Below are 21,127 nucleotides of genomic sequence, written 5' to 3' on the forward strand. Positions count from 1 at the left end.
CTCCTGCTTTTCTGTACCCTTTCTTTTCTGTTCTAATTAGATGTATCAAGTGTTCCTGCTAGGTCAGAGGAAACAGCAGCTTTACTTTGGCTTGTAAAGCCATGCTTCTAAATACTACAGGATGAAAAAATTGGAATTGGGAGATGGTTTTCTCTGAAAGCCTAGTTGTGTGGTCTCAAGAAAACATATCAGACAAAATACTACAAACTCCTCACACTGGACATGAATTTAACATACTTCACTAAAACGGAGAGGTGTTGAGATGTCTTAAGACATATTTTGCGATCTAAGGTGCCAAGATACAAAAAGTAGCAGAGTTTTGCCCAACAGCTATAGTGAGAAGAGTATGATCATTCATAAGAGGATTCAGAGGTGATCGAGATGCTTTGTACTGACAACCACAATCACGTAGCAAAGCAGGATAAATACTAGTGCAAGAAGATGCATGATATTCAGTGCAGAAGCTTCTTATGTAGGAAGTACTAAGAAAGGAAGAAATCCCATCCCAAAACATGGGAGGCAAGTCCTAGAGAAGACTACAAAAACCTGAACCTCAAGACAAGATAACCTATCTTCTCACAAAATAAGCTTTGGTCATAGGCCACTAGCATGTCTAAATTCTACAACAAAGCCATCACAATGTACCTGCGCTCATTTTTCTATTCTACCAAGTATGTTTACCAAGAACGGTTAAATGTAAGTATATATAAGTTTCATCATTACAGAGCATCTAGTAACTCAGTTTTTAAATTAGATGCCTTATATTCTCAACAGCCACATATCAAACATATTTAACATGACTGAAGAGCCTGCTCTTCCCAATAAAAAGAAAATCTCAGTGCTGTCATTAATTGGCACTGTTAACTAACTTCTTGTTTGAGAAGAGCTATCACTTCTCTGTTTTTTGCTTGTTTAAACAAGTTTCAGTCATGAGATAAGAAACCTACTACTATATAATATATCAAAGAGTCTACATCAGCTTCAGTTCTCACCCCCTTCCTGTAACATTTATATAGCTGGCACTATCAAATGGTCATGCTAGGATCCAGTATTCATCCCAGCCAAAAAAGGTAGAGACAAATCAGAAATGCATCTGGTACAGACAGAAGCTTTTCTTAAGACAGACTTCAAATGACACGTTTTTGAACAAGCTGCACAGACATCAGAAGTGCCCTACTGGATGACACACCATCAGTTGACCTAGCCTAATATTTTGCCTCCTTTTGCTGCTGTTGGCAGGCCCAGCCACTTTCCACAAACCTTTTCTGACATAGAACACCTGGGAATGTTGGAGGAACATGAGACAGTAAATCCCTGCTTAACCCTGTCAGTATCTATGTATGAACCTGTTGGTCGTTAGCTTGTCTAACCACTCCTGGAATCTGAGAATGATCTGTCTCTCTCACCTCCTAGGGCAACAAATACTAGAAGTTCACTACCCATGGCATGAAGTGCTGTGTTCCATAAACTTAAACTGATCTTCTAGATTGAGCATTCCCTTGTTCTTTCACTGCAGTGATGAATGACAGTCCAGCATTCAGTTTATTCACCATCTGTATCCTCAGTTTTCTGTGATCATGTGAACTTGACAAGTCTCCTTGTAACATATTTTATCCCTCTTTATGGAGATAGATATTTTCTGATCCCCATTTTTAACCTTATTCTCTTTTTCTATCCTATCCTCACCCAAACAATTGCCTGGAAGATCTTCTTACTTGCACCTATTCTGCAGGAAGAAGGCAAGAAAGTGAGGGATACAAAGGGAAGATCTTTCATTCTCCTCTGGCATATGCTTTCCATAGTTCTACGAGAAACTGGAGCCCAGCTCTGTCCTGAAGATCTTACAAATACCATTTTGCACAAGTCAGTCTCATAAAGCTCAATCTCACCAATTAATAGACTTTAATGAAATGGATAACGTAAGTAGTGGTGTCCTTTTAAGTTTCACCTTCATGCTTGAAGGTCTTCAACTGTAGCTGGTTTATTCACCTCATTCTAAAAAGACTGGTAAGCTCACAGATAAAGCAAGGAAAGCAAAAAAGATTGGAAGTGCAAACGTGAGAGCTGCACAAAATATGTATCTGTGGACTTAAAATAATTTTACTTCCATTCAAGTGAAAAGCTTTTCTCCTTTGCCAGCACCGTCACCTTCAGCAAAGCTGGTGTGTTCACAGCACGCATACAGCATGAAACATCAAGTTTCACAGTCCGTGCTGTATGACTGAACAATCAGTAACTCGCTGACACCGTTGACGCTTGCGTAGGCAATTTTAAAAAAACTTGAGCAGGGGATGCTACTCTCCCAGAAGTCCAGCAACAGCAAGTTTAGTCCAAAAACAATTGTTAAGAAATTAAGAACTACAGCTGAGTCTGCAAGTACATTAACAGATGAGAAAAAGCAGCAGAAAGGAGAGTCTAAAAACTAACATTTATTTTAAGCATTTAGGAGTGAGCAGTATAGGACCTTCTGCAAAAGTGATATTTACATAACAGTTACTTTGATTTACAGTTTAACATAGTAGATTTTCTCCTCACAACATAACGTTTACACTTCACAATTTTTCGCTTCTGTTCTGGAATAGTAATCAAGTTTTTTTGGAAGGCCCCCTGTGAGTGATGGAAGAAATTTTACCTTTCTCTGCAGGTGGCTCTTTTTCCACAATAGGCTTACTTTCAGAGCAACGTTTTCTTCCCACTTCCAATACAGTCTCCTCACAATCCTTGAATTGGCTGCTTTCAATCACTTCCTTAGAGTTTTTTTCTGCGAGTTTTCTTTTTATGGTAGTTACAGTGTTGTCCTGTGTTAAAATAAGATCAATTACTTTGAAGTTTTACCAAGTGAGCACTTAAAAGCCTTAGTAATCCTTTAGATGCAAATATTTTTACAAATCTATCTGGGTAACCTGTATAGGGGTTGTCAGAAGAACAATTCAGTTACAGATCAGTTACTCAAGCAAAAAGCAGGTACAGCTTCAGACAGTAATAAGCACAATGTTTTGCACTGTACAGAAAGTAGAGCAAGAGACTAGGAAACTACAAAATGCAAAACGAGTTTACCACCTGAAGTATCCAGTGTCGAAAGAGCTGAGGAAATTCATGATTTGCTCAAAGGGCCAATGGTCAGCTCTACAAGTTCACCACTTTCTTGTCATGGTTGGTAGAGCTGGGAGTTTTAACCTCCTTCAGCAAAGCCACAGATCATTTTTATCATGACAGATCTGATGCAATTTGAAAGCCTAGTCAGTTCTGTCATATATACTTTAGACTATATATTTGACTAAGAATGAAGTTTCTTTACTCACAAGATGACACAAGTGGCAAGCCATGCTGGTTGCCAAGGACCAATCACTCATCTCAGTAATTCATTAAAAACAAATAATCTGTAGAACAGACTTGAGGTTTGTGGTCACGTTTTAAGTTTCATGCCACAGAGTCTCATAGAAACGCTGGACAGAGCTGGAGCCTTTCTCTTGGAAGGAGCAGTGATAGGAAGCAGTCATCACAACTGCCATCACCCTGAGCATTCCTGCTACTGAAAAGCTAAGGTGCTCGGAGGCAGAGAGGGAACAGAAGATTAAGTATGGTCAAAGCCTTAAGTTCACAGTGGAAGAGAAAAAGGGATCAGAGTGCTGCCTAAGTTTAATTTAAAATGTTCTCAGAACTACGTTTCAGGTTACTGGGCATCAGGCTCAAAAAACCACCTAACTGCATGTTTTGATTTTTTTCTAACCTGTATACATGTAGCCAAGCCAGTCTTTTGGCATTCAGCAGCTAGCAGCAGACTAGCCAGCTGCAAGTTTTATTGATCGCATCAAAAGCAGAGATACCCTGGCCATCCACTCTTAGTTCAAACTCTACTCAACACGTTCATATTATTGCTCTGCCTTAAAAAGTTCGTGTGCATGGTGGTAGTAGGGGGAACACACTGATTTTTGTTGGCAATTTACACAATCACTGTCCTTCTCACATTAACTTCTAACTTCAATTAAATCTGACCTTTTGCTGCAGCAAAACCTCCTTTCCTTCCTCTTCCATTCAGGCAAAAATAAAAAGACAGTGACATAATCCCTCTCCTCCCACTGCTAAAGTCCTCCCAGTTTGAGTGTTGGGGTTTTTTTTCTCTTTAGAGTGGCTCTTCATAGTCTCATCGACAGTCCTCCAATAATAACTCCAGATCACTGCTTCCAAAAGTCCTATTTTCCACACACACCTCCACACACATTCTGCTGTAACTTCAGTTTCATTGCCAACTTCACCTGCTGCCATTTCAAGAAAGAAGCCATTACTTACAGAAAATTTCAATTTTCCAAAATAGTCAAGTCCATTATAAGCACAGATTTAGATTTTTTTTGTAAACAGAAAATTAAGATGTCTCAGACTTACATAGTCTTTCATGGTTTTTTCTAAACGGGATATCAAATCTTGCAGTCTCATGGGAACATCATCTTTTTGCTCCACAATACCTATTAGTTCTTGAATCCTTTTATTCTGCGTATTCATTTTCTTAGAAAAGAAAGTAGTTCAGTCAATGTTGAATTCTCGAACTATACAATGCATTTAGAAGCAAGATCAGTTAAGCTAAACTTGATATAAAAAAAGCTAGAAACGTACTACAACAGCATTTTAAGCTACCGAAATTTTGTATTAAAGCAAGTAATTCTGCACAAGTTTTTTTTGAGAAAGTTACCTCAGTTGGTTCTTTAAGCTGCTCAGCAGACTCATCCGATTTAATCATCTGCATTTCAGAGTCTGTAACAGGAAAAGAACCCTGCATCAAATAACCAGCCATTACATATTTTACTCAGTAATCCATTTTTCCAGATCTCCTGGTCCTTTAGTAGCTTTTGAATAGACTCATTTATTTTTGTGTTGGCTTCTACTTGCAGGACACATTTCAAAAGTTTAGGGTTTTTTGAATAGAATTGGGCCCTGCAACCCATATAAAATATAGATCACGTCAAGAGACTTCTGCTGAAATCATACTATGAGGTATTGCTACTTTTATCTATCAGTGTTCCACAGAATACCTGAAAACACTGCATCAGCAAAATGTAAAGTGCTGGGATCATAATATAACCATGAAATCACGAATAAATAATGTTGACGTGTTACCCCACAATTCAGAAGTCTTCAACTGACAGTTTTAAGTTTTGTCTTAAAAATGAAATAATCAAGGCCTGTGCAATTGTTCAACCTGAACATACACAAAACAATTATTATCACCTCTATACATATGATTTGGTTCCAAAATCCTGCTCAACTGGATTTTACAATGCTCAACTACTATTTTACAGTAGTCATTTCTTTTTTCTTTCACATCACACACACACAGAGCTCACCTTTGGTTTTCTGTGTCAACTCTTCTTCAATTTTGATTAGTTCATTGGTTTTCTTTGTCAGCTTTTCTTTGGTCTGAGTTAGTTCAGTGGTAGTTTTGCCCAGCTGTTTTGCAAGCCAACCTATAGCTTCCTGTGGGTCCTCCAGAGACACCACGTGTCTGTGTTTCTTCTGCCTGCTTTTTGATATCAATGACATCATTCTGCAGAGAATCAGCAATGCCCTCAAGATCAGTGTAGGTGCCTGGCCCGATGCCATATTCTTCATTCTGAAAGATAATTTATATCCTTTTAGAAATAGAAATAATTACACAATATCCACTATTTCTACTGAAAATTTGGAAGACCATTATGTCCTCAAACATCTAAGTACAGTTAATTCTGACTTCAAAGCCATCTTGTGGGTTCATAGGCAATTGGATTGCCAGTTTCTGTCTACCTTCACACAGAAGTCTCCAGCATCAAGGAACAGATACTTCATTTTTAAAGCACTTAATGGCCCATCATCACATTCCCTTTTATATCACCACAAAAGCATCCCCTCCAAATTTAATATAAAAGCTAGCATTTTTACCCAATGAGAACACTGAATGAACACAGCAAGCAAACAGTTTTAAAATGAATACATCCGAAATTTTCAAATATCAGTAAAAGTTTGTGAGGTCAAATAAGTTTATGGTAACTTATCAAATTAAGTTGTACTTAAAACATTGACTTTATATCTTTCCTCCTTGTTTTTTAAAAACAAAGGGTTCCAAACTCACAAGAACCAGCCTCAACTTAAGGGTTTAGTTATGCTTAAGTGTCTATACAATTGTCATTGCTTCAGTTGTAGCTACAATAACCTAAAGAGGAAAAAAGTCTCTGGGACCACTCCAGTACAGTCCATATATGGGGCCTAAGAATTCAGCTTCAAATACCTTAAATATGCACTTAATGCAACAGTTTATAGCACAATTGCAGCTTTTCCCCCAGCTTCTTTGTACACAGTAATTTTCACTTTGTGTTGCAGAAATGCAGAAAACCCCAAAGATTCCTAAATGCATATCCGAGGCACAGCAACTACTCCTATTTAACATGATAAATATATCTTGCTGAGGATACAGTTACACAGCATGCAATTCCTTGAAACCATTCTTCTAATTCTTGAGACGTACCATCACCATAACAGGTAGTTAGTGAAAGGGATGTTATCAGGGGGATAAAAACACCAGAGGTCCAGCTTGTTCACTGCAAGGCTGATCCTTTAGTTTGTTTTCTTCATCCATGTCTTCAAGATAACCATCTACAAGTTCCTTGAAGATTTCCAGGCGTGTGTCAGCATCTTCTTCAAGCCGTTCTCATTCGTAAGAAAGGCACTCACTATAGTAGGAAAAATAAGTCAGATAAAAGCTAGCTAGCATGAGCTGCTAAGAAGTTATTAGTACAGCTGCCTATAAACAAAGATGTTTTTTTCTTTATTTTGGCACAATAGAACAATACACAAAATGGTGTTCCTGCACCAAAACAGAAGTCTATTTCCTGCACACACACTCCCGAAGAATGAGGGGGAGACATATATACACAGATTATGGCTGACACCTAACTACAAGCATTGTTTCTAAGCTTCTTGAGCCAGAATACCCATTTGAAGTACCACTAAGACTGCAGTAACCAAAGAATGTGCAAGTGTCACTCTTTCTACAGACATCCTATCAAAGCTCTTCTGTTAGGGAAAGCTCTGCAGGAACACTGCTGACAGATTACACACACCCCCCCTCCATCCCCCCCAGAATCAAAGCCTTTCCTACACAGTATTTTTCCTGAACTCATAGTCCAAACAGAAACTGATCTATTAACAGAGGCAGTAAGTCTAGCAGAAGAGTGTGGTCTCTTATAGCCAAGAGACAGATTTAAGAAATAAGTGAATTTAATTTCATTTTTTTTTTAATCATTAACTTTAAAAACCACTTAAAGCTAACTTACTTGAAATATATTTCCTGCTCAGCAAAATATCGGGCAAATTCCTGTGTCACCTCTTCACGAATTTGTAATTACAGCAGTAACTTATTCTTCTTTTCAGCAAGAAGTTTGTTCAACTCTTCTATGAGACTCAGCAGCATCTAGAATTACCATTGTTATTAAGTTTTTCATAAAGAAATGCTTTCCCAGAAGTGAGATTTTTCTCATTCCTCAAACACTACAACACCACTTTACTCTTGCACCTGAAAAAAGCTCTTCCAGTTCTTTTATTAGCTTATTCATAAACAGGAAGATTTATGAGTAGATCAGAATATCTCTTTGGTACTAACACAGCAATTTTTAAGTTTGCACAGAGCAGACATTTGTAAGGAACATCCATTTTATTACAAGAATTGTTGAAGTTGTCTTAAACAGGCTTAAGCTCCACAGAAACTGGATCTTGTTTTCCAGATGCTCATTTTTGGGGCAATATTAATGAAACCTCCATAAAACAGTTTCTAGCCCTCTGTTCCCTCCTCATCTTCCCTAGAAGTGACTAAATTTGCTTAAGGAACAGTTTTCAGCGTTTTCTTGTGCATAGAATACAGAGGAACAGTCTTGTATTGCTAAAAGCAGGTAATATTTGCTGTGCATTGACAGGAGGAGGAGAGAAAGCCAAATCTGCAATTCTTACTGCTTAGTCTATATTCAGACATATTATACAGTTTTCCCACAACAGGCACCACAGGATGAGTAATCCCACTTTTAGTTCTTAATGCTGGATTTAGATAGAATAAGGGTGATCAGAAAAAAAAAAAAAAAAAAAAAAAAAAGGTGAGAGATTGGGAAAACCAGAATAATACCTTGCTTCAAGACTCCATGCTACGCTAATTCTTAACATAGCCCTGGCACATACCATACCCTCTTTTTTTCCCAATAAGAACTGTATTTTCTACAGATTTCTGCACTGCTTCTTCTCTTGACATATGCTGTTCCTCCCTGTCATTGTCATCTTTGATCACATCTTCGAAGCTCCTGTCCCATGGGGCAGTAACTCTTTTCCTTGAGATTGGCATTTTAGTGTGACTGAGTAGTGATGATGTTGCTGATTTCTGGCCAAACGACTGATCTTGGACAAGAACAGATGTGTCCACTAAAACCTACTCAGAAAACAAAGACTAAAGTCTTCAGTATTTTTTAATCCTCTACTGGCACTTCCAAAATACACCTGTTGCACTTCCCTATAGGTCTCCTGAGCACAGTACTCCCCCAGCCTATCCTCTGCTCAGAGTCACTGCTCAGACCAGTTTCCAGCTAGAGTACAAAGGAGGCACTTTAGAGTCTAACCCTTCTTTGGATTGCAGGAACACCAAGTTTCACTAGCTTGACAACCTACAAGAGGGCTGCCACCTCACGCACCAACAGATTTCTGTATTTCCTATACTTTGAGTTTCTAGCTGCATTACACGAATGCCATCCCACAAATTCTGTTTCTTGAGCAGTTCTATCACCCTTACAGTCTGCTCCTTTCAGTGTTGTACTTAACCTGCTTAGATGAGCCCACATTCTAAAGGCCTGGATCTCTTGTCCTTTGAACATATCTAACTGTCAACAGAAGTTTTCCATGGCTTCCATTAAGGCTGCAGCACTGATCCCCAATACTTTTGTCTTCCAACTCTGCCAGGGTTATATCACTGCACTTACTCCTACTCATTCTGCTTAACCTCCACCTTCCCACTGAAGCTCCTAAGGACATAAAGATGACTTTCAAATTCTGTTTGGTGCTCAACCTATATACTTCAGGTGAGCAATATTCCAAATTAAGATAGGAGTAGTATATGGGGCAGCTAGACTTGCTCCTAGGTGAGAGCATGTTATGACTACAGAAGAAAAATTCACCCAGATCTCAGGGAATTTCTTACAAATATAACAAGTGTCTTGTCAGGCTGGATATTTTATGGGAATTATGGATTTTTAATAGGACATGTTCCCACTCCCACAAAAAAAGAAATGTATGTCCCAACAAAGCCTTTTTAAAAGCTTTACAAGGAAATAAAGCCTGACTAGGAGCAATCAGAAAATATGATTGCAACATGAGACAGAAAAGTCCAGTAACTAAATTCATATTCTTAGAAGTGAGGGAACCTGCTCTTTAAAGGCGAATCAGAGGTATCAGAAATCAGATCAAGATAAACTGCAACACACTTACTTTTTGTGCAGTGGCCAAGACCTTTAACACATTGAGTGTGATATCATATGCTGAAGCACACTGGCTTATGTTTACCATCATGTATACCTTCCTCTTTCCACTGAAGAATCCTTGAAGGAAAAGAGTTAACTTCCTTCCCCGAAAGGGTATGTGCTGCTGCAACCTTTAAAGACAAAAGAACAGATGACCAGATGCTTAATAATGTCCAGCCAGTGTAAGAGCTATCCAGCATGAAGACTTAAAAATATTTATTAAAGCAGTAGTCGTTAAATCAATTAAAATTGTTTTGGACTAGATGCAGCTGCTTGTAGAGAGACTGTGTGCTGTTGGGACTGTGGCTTTAGCCATCATCTCAGGCAGGCTACAGCAATACAATCAGGGGGAGCACCTAAACTAAGGGAGTGTTCGACCTTTAGCCTTGGGCAGGTCACACAGCCTCCTGCTACACCAAACCATACCCCAACCTCTCTCTTCCTTTCACCATTAACGAAGAGAACATGTCTAGTTCTAGGCATGCAGTATCCAACATCATCAGAGATCTCTCTCACTCAGTATCCAGCCTCTGAGAACAGACAATAGCAAGTGCCTAGGCAAGAAAATGAGCATACACCAAACACATGGAGATACTTTTCAGAACTTTCTTCCTAATCTCCCAGCAGTTTGGCACTTGAATTTAACAGCTGGGGATGTAGTTTTTGATGCTTATAGGAAATTTTATGAGAATTCCTAAAACATGACTGAATGCACACTTGCCACCGAATAAGTTGGCTGCATTTTGGACACATAACAGCTATTCAGTTATATGAACAGTGCTACAGAACTCAGGAAGACAGTGACACTCCTACCAGAGTACATAGACAGCTCATAAGTAGCTTTGCTGCAGGACTGACAGTCCAAAATAATTTTAAGAAATGTACTGCTTCCTATTCAACTTGCAAGGGGTAGGTATTAACACTTTAAGAGATCATGCTTCAGAACATTTCTTCTACATTGTTAAAATCCCAAGTTATTAGGATCAGAAAAAGACATTCTGAATACATTAACAGCCCTCTAGGCAGCTGCTAGTTTTAATGCATCCTTCCTATCTGGAAAGAACAGGAAAATAAGACAGACTGTAACATCACAAAACATAATCAGGAACACACACTAGCAAAGCTCTTTCAGCTTAAGGTGTTACAGACTTTGAACAGGCTGTCAGGAACAGTGTGACAGGGTAAGTGAATTTGGCAAAGCACATCAATCAGTAGACTGAGTTTATTTAACTTCTGGGACAGAAATAGATCTGCAAATGAGAACATGTGGAGAAAGCAGTTCCTAGACAGTTATATCCAGCTGTGACTAGATATCGTACTGGTTTTTAGACAACTAACTTCTTGTATTATTGCACTCTTATTTAGATCCCCAAGCTAGGGCATAAATAGTAGGAAGGCTTTCTTTTGTCTGCATATGGTTAGCTGGATCAGGAGGAGAGTGTTAAAAGTTACGTCAGTATTTATTAAAGCCAGACAATTTTTGTCAAATGGTGCACAGTTATGATAGCACAGCAATGTTCTGCTGATGAAAAAATGTTACACTAGAAGTACGTAGACAGCTGAGTTAGTTCATAAGGAGTAATAAAAGGCTAAAAATTTGACTCTTACTATGACACTAGTGAAAAGGGGATTTTAAACTTATTCCAAAGTTTGTTTCTTTGATAAACCAAGCTCAGAGGAGTAAAGTTAAATTGCTAAAATATATGATAGCATGCTTAAAGGAGATTAGACCTGATGATTTAAAGAGCAAAACAAGGCAAGTTTAAGATAACTTTGGTAGATCGACAATTCTATACATTGTTTCTGCCAAAATCTTAGTGTTAGCATTGCATATTTTAAACAATAGCTTTTAAACATTGGAGGCAGTACCTAAAAGCCACAACCAGTTTGCAATTCGTAAAAGAACTTACTTTGACTGTTGACAATTCTTGAGTGTGTTAACACACTTGCCCAGCATCAGAAGAGAGGTGTTTATATTTCCACTCTCTTTCAATCTATGACCTTCATTGTGGGTCTTAGCATATCCTTCTGAACCAGCAAGATCACACAGTGACAGTCTGAAAGCAGATAAGGAAAATTCCCTTTATTTACCTTAGAACATGCACAAATTATTCACTTTTAAAAATGATCACTTTTTTTAGAGGAAGAATTTCTTGATCTTCATCTGCACAAACACTTCCATCCTCTTCAATGTTGTTTTCTCAATCAAATTTTACATTACTTCCTGACAAACCTTTTCCCAACACACCTCCTATTTCCCCTCCCTCCCACCATCTCTTCCTTCTGAGGACTCAGAGGAGTTCAGGTGTACAGCAGGCTAACAGAACCTTGTGCTGCACAGAGGGGACAAGGCACAGAACAGCGCTGCAGCCTGATGGCTGGAGGTAGAGGGCCAAGAACTGTGTGATGGTAGGAAGTGGGGAAACCACCACACACGCATGAGTTTCTATCAGGAAGCACTGGGTGTATAGTGCAGTACCAGTACACCAACACAGACCATAACTGACAGTTCCCAGTACCAGTACACCAACACAGACCATAACTGACAGTTCCCAGTACCAGCACACCAACACAGATGATAACTGACAATTTCATCACAAAGAAGAGAGGGTCTCTGCTCTGAACTTACTCATTGACTCAGGTCACTCGCGGTGCTCCCGAATCTTCAGTTTTCAGTATCTTAACTGTGAATATGCTGTGACTAAAAGGAAAAGTTTAAATCAGCAGAGAAGTGATAGACAAATACATTCAAAATATTTTTAACCTCCACAACATCTGTTCAAAACTGTTGAATCTGTCAACTTCTCTAAGCATATACTCTATCAGATACAAACTTTTAAAGAGATGCTTATGTAGCCTTTATTTTGCTTTTTCCTCAGACATTTAGATGGAATAAAGCTAAGTGCTTTTGCTTGAAGGAGAGTATTTGATAAAACTGTTAGCTTTTGAACATGTTCATCTTACTGAAGGATTGAATCCTTTTGACTAAAAGCACTGGGTCACATAGTGCTAAAGGATGTCGAACCTAGATATCTAGACCCTGTTAAAGCCTCTTCCCCTCCTACAAGCCACAATCCATATTTTAGCTCCCCCCTCCTCCCAGACACCATCCTATGCCCAATGTTATTCAAAAAGTTTCTCACCTTCTGCTGGAGCAAGTATTTAGTTTCTTGCTCACGATACTCTGGTGTTTCAACCCCAGTTTTAGAAGTCTAAAAGCTTCTTTAGAATCAGAAATCTGAACCCACTGCTGATCTTTAGGAAGAACAAACATGGTAATCTTGTAAATATCATTACCAAAAAGAAAGAAGGGATTAAGGGATAACATATGCACACCAAGAACGTTTACTTGAGACATAAAAACATTTTACTAAGCATGCTTCAGACAGAAATTATATGACGACAAAATCAAGATTCTTCCTTCCATGGGAAAGGAAGGGCAAATATATCTCATCATTTCATCCTATTAGCACACAGAAATATGCTCCATCCAAATTAAGTGAGCAACCTTAGCCTGCGCTCTGAAAAGCCAAAGCACAGGGTCTAATATGAGCATGAATGCCCTATGTTCATACTCATCAAGGCAGAATTCTACCTGGACAGCTTCTCTGGTTTAGCCTATGATCTTGAGGGCAGGGGGGGAAATCACCTAGACATCTTTCAGGGCCATCAAGTTAAAAAAAAAAATCAGTGAAGAATTCTGTCTGCAGTATGATGACTGTATGTCATCTTGGTATGGGCTCAAGTAAATACCTACAACTCTACTAATGGAACTTATAATATGAACATTATGGCCTCTGTTAAACTAGAAGTCACCAAAATTGTACTAGCAAAAATACCAGCTGTGACCAAGAAAAATAAGAAAATCAGTAGCTGGTTTTCCTCAGTAACATCAGGAACAGCCTTATACTTCCAAATGTTATAAAAAGAGATTATGCTGAAGCATAGCTCAGAGCAGACTATTTCCTACTTCACACATCTTCTAGTCTTTGAAGAAATGAAGGAGTTGGGTTTATCATCTGATTCAGCTTTCTGAATCTATAGTTTGGCATATGAAAGATAAAAGTAGCAGGCCAAATACCTACAAAAAAGCCTTTAATCTAGAATTGGGGTCTTGATTGTTCAAAGAACCTATAACAAATGAAACAGGATTTGAAAGCTGTTTTTCCCATGGCCAGAAACAAACACTGAACTGTTAGAGTTCTGCTAACTCCTCGCCTCGCCCAACGCACAACAAATTACATCACACGCTTGATTAGAGTACTGTAAAATGTAATTTGCAGTCAGACTGAACTTTCTCACATATTCTCTGAAGTGTATCTCTACAGAAAATACTAAAAAATAGAACTGTTGAGCCAATTATAACTATAGGTAAGAATTTGGAGTCTTTTAAGAAAATGGAAAAAACCAAAACACTAAAAAATTTGTCAATTGTTCTCAATATTTCTCCCATTTCAGAGAAATATCAAGGCAGTGGAGTGCACGCAGGCTTTTAAGAGTTACAGTTAAGAATAGAGAGAAAACACTATTAAAGGCACAGATACTTCTGTGTATGCAGGTTGTTGCCTTTCATGCTCAAGGCAGACATTTCTAGTGCCACAGTGAATACAGTTAGGAGTTTTCTAACCTAGAAAGAAACATTATTACAGGAAGACTGACTTTTCAAATTACACCTTTGGCAGTTTGCAATGTATTCTAATCACCTTTTACATAAGAACATCCCTTGATGTCTTGAGCAAGGCGTAGTGTTTTTCTTTTCTTGTCATTTGATACAGGAATCAATAGATCATAAAAACATTCATTGTAAATCTCACAAAATGAAACCCAAAGAGAAAACGTCATGTGATTTTTCGCAGTTGTGCTAGATTGTTCTGAGCCTTTTAAGAGTTCTTCCAAATCTGCCAAGTACAAAATATTACAAGTCATTATAGACCTTGTAAAATGAACTTCATTCAAAAAATTAATAAGAAAAAACTGGTATTACAGCAGCCTTCTAAAAAGCACTTACCCCAGACAAAAATCCCTTGGAATTTTTCTCCCCTTTCTTAAATATCTGGAAGTCACATGCGTACCCTATATATTTGCCAGACACCTAATCTACCACTTCCTTTCCCACTTACAAATTCTATCAAAAACATGCAGCTTTGTTAGAATTATTCAAGTCTCTTCAATGTCTTCAGAAGGTAGAGAATCAAACCGACAAGTACATGACATTCCAACATTTTAAAGCAAACCTAGTATTTAGGTAGTTTTTAAATGCCAGAATTAGGTTTATCTGATTACATAGAGGGTCAGGATACCACTAGAGACCATAGCATAAGTAGTACTACTTTTCCTTGCCATAGCCTCGTCTCATTTAACCCCTGTTCAGGTATACTTCTAACCATTTCATCCTTGTGTTTTCTGGCCAGATAACTTACTCACTATCCAATTCACTGGCATATAAAAATGTCAAGTAGCCATTTTATTATTAACATAGGCCAGAAGTCAGTTGTTGAACTTAAGAAAGCTTCTTTGCCTGCTTTAATTGCAATTCTTTAATATAAAACATACCCTTATAACCAACTGGTGCTCTGCTGTTAGTGCTCTCTCGATGGTCTACCTGCAAAAGAGAACAGAGACTTTAAGACACATCTCTGGCAGGACATCACCAGTTACTTGTGTAACAGCTCCACTGGACAGTAACACAGTGTCGTTGCAATATGCCAGTACAAAGATCCTGACTACACATCATGTCTAGTTCAATGCACCTGCACATTCCTATTGAAAGGATTGTTCTTACCTTAACACTTGTTCCTGACACCCCCCTCACCTCAGGCCCTATCACAGTAGAGAGCATTTCAGCTCGCTGAGCCAGAGGAAAACTCACCACGGAAAAATAGAGGGGTGGGACCCCGCAGAGAAGCAGGGTGATTTAACAGGATGATTTGCAGAAGTCCGGTTGTAGTTTACACATTATTCTTAACCTGGTGAATCTAGACAGTCTGGAAATTTTTATTATTGGTATTTTGCTAATTCAGAATTCCATATCTTACAGCTTCCTAGGTCAGCTCTCAGAAACAGAGGTAAACATAGAACACTTGTTCACTTAAGAAATTAAGTGAGCAACTTACAGCCTGTACCATGTAGTAGTATCACAGTTGAAATAAAGCCTAGGTTTTAGAAAGAGAAGGAAAGCTTCCTTCTGCTGAATCTTTAAAAAAAAAAAAAAAAAAAAAAAAAAGAAAGGTAAAACAAATCCCTACAGATAGAGGTTAATACACATACACTCCATTCCCACTCTTAGTTTTGGTTGTTTGGTTTTTTTAGGCAGAGAACTGCAAAGAAGTGCGACTTGTCTACCAAAACCAGTATGCTTAAGAGAAGAAACATGGATTAAAAAACAGGTGTGATTTGGGTTGGGTTTTTTTAATGTTTTGTCAAGAGCATACGTCATATAAAGCTGGGATTCCATAAAGCGATTCCTGAAATAGTTAAATACGTATGTAATCAAAACTTTCAGGTTTAAGCTTTACACACATAAAACACCCACCCAAACCTCTCTCTGTTGAAGTAGGTGTAAACTTTGAAAACTGTTGTTACAAGAACAATACTTCAGCTTATAAATTTAGTGGCAAAACTACAGGGGACACATACATGATCGTTTTTTCTGAAGCCCTTAAAGACTGCTAGACCTGGATAGAACATATGCCTGTGCTTTTGAAGTGAACTCTTGAAGAATTCTGCTGCCTCCTGCCTTCCACACTGGAGAATTCTAGTTAACTAACTCGGATAAAAATCAAGGTAACAGATATATTCCATCCCACAACAGTCACAACACTGTATTATAACCTAGCATACCACTAGGGAGATGCTTAATTCTTTTCACTAAATAAATGCACTGCAATCCCTTTCTAGTTCCAATTCCCAGCATATGCTCAGTTTTCTTACATTCTTGCATTCATTTCAGAATTAAAGACACCAGGAAGAAGGTACGCTTATACAAAATACAATCCCCGTAACTCTAATTGGACTAAACAGCTTTAGAATTCCAGGCACTGAAGTGTATTTCTGGACTACTCAACAGTGATCTGTTTAAGAATAAAGTCCAGCAGAAACCTGTTTGAATTCAAATCTTTAGAAGTCCAACAGCTTTATAGCTCTGCTGTTCCAAAAAAACTCTTCCTTCCTTTGAGGTTATTTGCACAGACTGGAAGAGGGGAACAACCCCAAAATCATTCATTTCTGTCAAGTATCCTGAAAGAGAGTAAATTGTTTAAAGGAGCAGACCTACTAGCATCCCCACAGATGGCGAGACTATTTGCATTCCGTCTTTATTAAGCACCAGTAACCCCAGAGGATAAATTATCAGATGCCCAAGCTATAGAAAAAAGCTCAGTGTTTACATTCTATCAAGTATTCAGCCACAAGGCAGAAATCCACAGAACAGGGTTCATCAGCAATATTGCTCACTTTGCTGCTAATCTGAAGAGCTACCTGACAGCAAAGACACATCCATACTTAAATAGAGAGTTGCTTCCCACTGAAAAATGAAGAGCACTGAGCTCTCTAAAGATGCATGTACTCATCAGTACAGAAAGAAGTGCTCCTCTACCTCTTTTGTTCGGCAAAGTATTGAATTTTTAATAGCGGTTTCTTCTCTCACTTGGTCTCTAGTCAGCCTTATATAATCTCTACACCGATGGGGTTTGAAGTCCATTGCTGTGTATAGCTTCCCTTGAATACTTTTAAACAACAGATCCAGAGTCCTTGGCAGAATATCGACGTCATCCTCTGTCCCTGAAAGCAACATACCAAAGAAAGACCTTAATTATTACTGTGAACAAGGTATACAAATAAACAAAGACAGAAAGATAAAAAATTCTAATCTCAAGGCATACATGAGGAATTTGGAGGCCACTTACAGCACGAAGCAGTGGGTTTCTGTATTCTCCAGGTAACAGAAATGTCATTAGAGTGTTTCGAAAGGTATTTGGCTTTCAGCAACAGCTCATGCTCTACCCCTTAGACAGTGAGGAGCAGAAACAGGTGGGGTGTTCTGCATAAACATAGCCTTAATGAAAAAAACAAATCCAAACCAACCACAACCAACACACGTTCAACAGAGATTTGCAGTTTTCCAGTTGCATTTCTTAGGCTGCCTTCACTCTCTCTCTCAAGGAAGTAATTTGGAAATACAACTGATGACTCCCCTCTCAGCTGCAGTCCTGGACTAATTCCACAGACCCTACCAAAAAAGTTCTAGAAGCCTTGTGAAGACTCACTCCTTTCCCTGTCCCAGACCCTTTCCTACCAAAGCATCCTACTTTTGCACCTGAAAGGCAAAAAGGAGTCAAATAAAAGCCTCAGTGCACACTTGATCTTTCTGAATCCAAATGCAAGTTTAAAAAGGGTTCACTTAACTTTGATTTCTAAACCAGAGAGGAGAGGGAATAGGGCAGAATGGAAGAGAAACAACGATCCTGTCTCAGACTGACAGCATTATCTTCCAGCCTCTGATAACTCCTACTGCTCCTGAGACAGACGGGCTTTCAGCAGTTACAGCGCTAGCTGCGCTGCCCAAGTCAGAACCTCTGTAAAACGTAGTTGCACTCAAACACTGAGCTAGGGACCGAATAACATATTAAGTTAAAGTACTGCTGGATTACATTTGTTTCTCCTCATCTACTCATAATTTTTTGTTTATTGTAATGCCACTTGTAATTCAACCTCACATGAACAAAGTAACAGTCACTGGCAAACAATGAACAGCCCTAAAAAACTGTTGCATCCTCCACTGAAGTCCCTTGCCATTGACTGAACACAGACTGCCATGTAATGCCAGAAAGGAAAGGCTGTATTGGCAATACTGGGAATAACAGAAGAGGAGATCACGGCACCCCGTAGGCAACAGTCTGCCCTGACAGTTCTTATCACAAGTCAATAGTTAAGTCCTAGAAAAATAGAATACCATGAAAAAGTCTCCAGAGTCTGAAAAGACACGAATGAAAAATTCTTGAAAACCCACACAATATAGCCCGAACTAGTCAAGCGTGGGGGACTCTACTTTAGGAATTTTGGGTTTTGTTACTTACCTATTCTTTATTAGGCCAGAGCATCCCATTATTGCCCCAGATTAATGATAACTGAAAATACTGGCAGTAGTCTTTAGTTATAATCTACCTAACAGAAGATCACTTAGAAGACAATGTCACTTCAATAAAGATCAACTTCGTATGGCACAAGACTCATTGTCCTTCTACTACTTCTGTGTATAAAATAAGCATTATAGCCTCTAGAACTGCCATTCCGTTATAGGAGAAATTGTTTCCACGTATATCAAACCACCTTATTTGTTAAAATGCTTTGAAAAATAATTAAAGTGACATCTTCTGACCAGAAAGGATATTGAGCTTTAACAGTACAGACCAGTACTTCAGGAGACAAGGTCTCCTAGGATATTATTGATAAACTCAGAAACTTGAGACAAGGCAGAAGTACTTGAAAGTACTCAAATATGTTTCGAATTATTTATGCTCTGCCTGTAATAACTGAAACAGACACAAATACTATTCCTTATCTGAAGACAATGCATATAAGATGTGTATGACCTTTACAATAATGATAAAAAAATAACAAAATATTAGTCTGAACTTACACACTTTTCACATTCTGATATACAGAACACATTTTCTTAACTCCCCCCTCCTCCCTCTAGGTACTTGGAGGAAAAAAAGAAGTCACACACACCTGGTTGAAATTATTACAGCCTTATAAAGCAATACACTGTATGTTTATGTAAACTCTGGCAGTGACTGTCAGTTGGCAGTTTAGTGATACTTGTTATGGAAGGAGACTTTCAAAGGTTATTTATTATTATTCAAGAGAAGCCAATGTATAGGGCCTACAATTTAAATAAAGGAAAGAGTTACAATATTTCTGCTAGAAGTAACCCTCTCAAAAAAAAAACCAAAAAAAAACAAAAAAAGGAACTTCATTCAAGGAGAACGCATTTCTACTTATACCTTGGGATGTGTAGGTTTTCCCAGCATTTCTAACGCCATACGTAAAAATAAGATGATTATATCCATCCAGCAAATCTTGCACTGGTTGCTTCATGGTACTTTCAAAGAATTCTTCTTGAGTTGTTTCAGGTCCAAACACCTGAGCATTACCAAGCAACATCTTTATTTTGTTTCAGCAATCACCAGAGACTTTTAAAGAATCCTTCAAATTCTGTATGTTTATAATCTTAAAGACTATCGACAGTTTAAAAATCTAGTTTGCTTGCTATTAAATAATGTAAGTTAAACAATTTTTCCAGGAAAAAATTAAAAACTTCTAAAGGCAATTCATTTACTCGTGAAAAAGCGAACTTACTCGTGAAAAAGTGAACTTCTGCATCATCTTTTCAGCAGTTTTTTCACTTAGCTGGCTCGAAGAATTTTTGGGAAGCTTCAGTACGATGCTTATTGAATCCTCAAGTGAAACACAGTTCTATTAAAAGGAAGCAGAAACAATGCAGGCATGAAAAGAGTATGAAAAGCTCAGTGGAAAAAAAACCCAAAACCCAACAAAAACCCCAAGCATACGTTTAAGGTATTTTTAAACTCTATAAATGTCACACCTGCAATTCATTTTCTCTTTCCGATGATGTAAATGGCCTAATACGCAGGCAAATTGTATGTGTTCCTTAGGCTCCAAACTGCTCCCCTTAAATTAAAAAAAAAAGAAAATAAGGAAATTAGAAATTTGACTAGATTCTTTACTGGATAGCTAGCATGTTAAGGCAGTTTTATTTTCACCAGGCTATTCTGAACAGATTTATTTGATGACGAGGGAAGCAAAAGTAATTCACTACATCAGTTTTCACAAGCGCTTAGGCCCCTGCAGACGTTCACTGTGATAACTTAAGAGTTCATAATATGTATATAATATGTATATAGCATGTGTATATATATACACACACACACACATATATACAACATTAAGGCAATTAGAGATCAAGAATGAAACCCACAAAAACATTCTATGATTAAGCTGCTCCAAGCTGGCAATTAGCCTCATTCACAGAAGACACATGCACCCAGTGAAGTATCAATGCAGTGCCACACAACTTAGTCTAATCCTACGTATCTCCTCCAGATTAAAAACACACTAAAGACGCTTTTCATCTTCTCTGTAAAATTCTGATTATTCTTACTGATAAAAAGACTAAGCTTATTAAAAAATATCCAAACAATGCAAACATTAAAGCTTTCTTACCTGGCTTGTGTTTGAGCTTGAAGAAACCAAAGAGAGATCTGTTTTAAAATCTTCTACGCTTCCTGGTGCGGGTCTTTGAAACGGCTCAACACCAGCAATATAGGATGGTCCGAAAAAGTCCTCCTTACCCAAATTCTGTTCCATCCTGTGAGATAAAATAAAACCCTTTTTTTGCTTTCTGATCACATAACATAAAGCTTCTGAAGTCTCTTATATAAGACAAGTCAATCTGAAACTGATAGCTGCAGTTTCTTTAAGGAGAAAGCTTTCTTTATCCTGTTCAAAATTTACATAGCAAGTTTCTGATAGCTGGGGAGGGGGTCCGCAGTGGGGTTCACATCATGATGAAACAAGACCAGCCATTC

General features: G+C 38.2%; 1 pseudogene; it reads right to left on the bottom strand.

Annotated features, from left to right (window-relative positions):
* Positions 1–20,906, bottom strand: part of LOC141918782 (kinesin-like protein KIF20B) — a 55,236-nt pseudogene extending 34,330 nt beyond the window's left edge.
* Positions 20,907–21,127: the final 221 nt, after the last annotated feature.

The sequence above is a fragment of the Strix aluco genome, chromosome Z, assembly GCF_031877795.1.
Source record: "Strix aluco isolate bStrAlu1 chromosome Z, bStrAlu1.hap1, whole genome shotgun sequence".
In the NCBI taxonomy this organism is placed as follows: Eukaryota; Metazoa; Chordata; class Aves; order Strigiformes; family Strigidae; genus Strix; species Strix aluco.